Genomic DNA, 3,048 nt, shown 5'->3' with positions numbered 1-3,048 from the left:
ATGGTCTTACAAACACACTCATTGGGGTAAGTAATTGCCATCCATTAGTTCCAATGGATGGTCTACTTAATCAATATGCATATCATGCCTCATGTGTTGAATCGTAAAATAATGATGAACATACTGCACAATACAAACCCAGAATCATGAGAAGTGTAGTTAGATGGATGAATGACATGCTGCTACCATCTAGTGGTGCACGCATGTACTGCATTCAAGTGCCTGCTTACCACTGACCCAGAAAATTGAAATATAAAGCTGTGATGCACAGCATTGAGTTGTATTGCTCTTGGATAATTTGATGTAATAAAGATCTAACAAAATAAGCAAAAACTTGAAAAACAGTCATTGAACTGGGTGCTTAAGACTATCCATGAAAACAAAAGACTTTGAAGGACAAGCTTAAGGTGCTTAAGACAATCAATGAAAAAAGACTTTGAAGAACTAATTTTGTTCTTCAAAGTCTTTTGTTTTCATTGATAGTCTTAAGCACCCAGTTCAATTTGTCAAGTGTTTGCTCATTTAAAAAGAAACTGTTGAGTGCTTGCTTTATTCATTTGTCAAATGAATAAAGCAAGAACTCAACAGTTTATTTTTTAATATCACTTCCTTTATTTACTCTGCCTACTTTACCTAATTATACATATGGTTAATATATAATAATATATATATGATATAATATATGGGCTTATACATAATTCTTACTTTCTTATACATAATTCCCCTGTCTGTCCTGTGTTCACTATGCAATTTTGGGTTCCTACTCTTGACTCAAACCCACACACACTGAGTACAGTGCTGATGACTATGGTCTGGACATGGTTGTAGGGAGCAAGAGTGACAACCTAATAAGAGCCACAAGGATGAGGTGGACAGAGCACAGCGTGGACATGTGACCAGATGAAGGAAGACGGGAGAGAGGGGGTGAGGAGGACAGACAGACAGGCAGACAGACAGACAGACAGACAGGCAGACAGACAGACAGACAGAAAGACAGGCAGGCAGGCAGAAAGGCAGGCAGGCAGGCAGGCAGACAGACAGGCATGCAGACAGGCAGACAGACAAACAGACATACAGACTTACAGACAGACAGACTTACAGACAGACAGACAGACAGACAGGCAGGCAGGCAGGCAGCAAATTTGTTTATCTTGGTCTCAAGAGAGATGAACAGACCAAGGATATGGATCACTGGAACCATGTCGTGTGATCTGAAGAGACCAAGATAAACAAATTTGCTTTAGATGGTGTCAAGCATGTGTGGTGGTAAACAAGTGAGTTTTACAAAAAAGGTGTATCCTCTCATAAGCCAAGCATGGTAGTGGGACTGACATGGTTTGGGGATGCATGAATGCTGTCAACATTGGCAATCTGAAATACACCTAAAAGAAACATGCATGTCAACATGCACTGTGACTACTGAAGCAGATCATGATATTCTCCATAGGATTGCATTCAAATCTCACACCAATCTATTTAAGCCAGATGCAGACTCAAAATGTAAAAGTTCAATGCAAAGAAAGGTTGAAACGCACACTGATGACCTCCCTTGTCATCCCTTTTCATTTCATTTCATTTCATTTCGAGACGATTCGAGCCAACATAGCCCCTTCTCTACTGGATTTTAATCTGGGGTGTACTCACTTTTGTGAGTACATGTTCAAACATTAATGGCTGTATTTTGTTTTTTTTCTGAGTGAACAAGAAATTTAAGCGGTTAAATATGTTGTTAAAAGGTCACTAATCATTGTTTCAAAGTTACATTTCTGTAATGCTTTCCTATGAAAAGATATACTCAAAAATCTGCAAAACTGTGAGGGGTGTATTCACTTTCGTGATATACTGTAATATTTACTAAAGTACCATCACAACGAGGAACAGAATTGTGATTTATGTTGTGTTTTTTAAAGAGGTTATGAAACTAAAGCAAACGGTCATTCCCATTAAAGCCTTGTTTTTTCTGATAGCATTGATGAGACTTTGAACCCAATCATCCTGGAGGAACTTGTGAAAATGGCAACTCAAAGTGTGAATTCTGTGAAATTTGGTTTGACTAATGAGCTGGGCTGTGACATCATAGAGGAAAGTCCCTGGTTTGCTAGTATGGCGATCTGAGAAAACAACACACATTTGATGGACCCACATCTTATAAAGGAACCAAAATTATGATACAAACATCAGCGTGTCGAAAAACCACACATCCAACCTCATGAGAAAAAAAAAACAGCAGCACAAATCTATTTCAGAGGCACTGATACATCTGCAGAAAGTGACATGTCTGACAGGCGAAGTGACGATTGTTGACATAGCCTGACATTTCGTTTTGTTTATGGTTACGGATGGCTGCTAAGGGCGCTTTGCCATGACCAAAAGATGACGTGGCGTGTGTATTTGTTGACAAATGGGGTGCATTTTGATTCAATTGCGCGATATAGTGTGATTGAAATGCATGTACATGCAAAAATATCATCAACTAGAGAAAAAACGGAGGTATTAGGCTGTTGGAAAAACACCCTAGATAGCCTGAGTCCTCAACATATTTTTAGCGTTTATCATTATTATTATTTTTTGTGCTCAAAGTCACAGGCGTCGCGTGTCCCTCAGCCTGACTCTGAGGACGAGGTGTGTCCAAACGTCAGCCACACGTGCACCACAATACTAAAAACAAAGAATCAAACGCTTCAAAGTAGGCCTACGCTATATGCATCTCCGTTTATTCGCTAAGCAGTAGCCCAGTCTGTGAGTTGGCTGTCCTCGACCGAGAGCACCACCGAGGCTGAAGCGCGGATATCCTCCCAAAACCAATTTATTGACCAGTTGAATGGCAATCAACAAAAAGTGCATATCCCGAGAGCATTCGCATCGCTTTGGCATGTAATGTGCATTACCCTTTCCTGAAAACAACATAAAGCAGATGGACAAGGTAAAACGAGTAGCCTAAAGCAAAGCAGTGCACTCACCTGTCTTCGTGCCCGAGCAGTTAGGCTACAGGGGCAGTTTCAGTCTGCACGCCGGCGATGTCAATTGTTGGAACTGCTTGAGGCAATA

The sequence above is a fragment of the Engraulis encrasicolus genome, chromosome 13, assembly GCF_034702125.1.
Source record: "Engraulis encrasicolus isolate BLACKSEA-1 chromosome 13, IST_EnEncr_1.0, whole genome shotgun sequence".
NCBI classification, from domain to species: domain Eukaryota; kingdom Metazoa; phylum Chordata; class Actinopteri; order Clupeiformes; family Engraulidae; genus Engraulis; species Engraulis encrasicolus.
The sequence above is the reverse complement of the archived record's forward strand: the minus strand, read 5'-3'. Positions refer to the sequence as shown.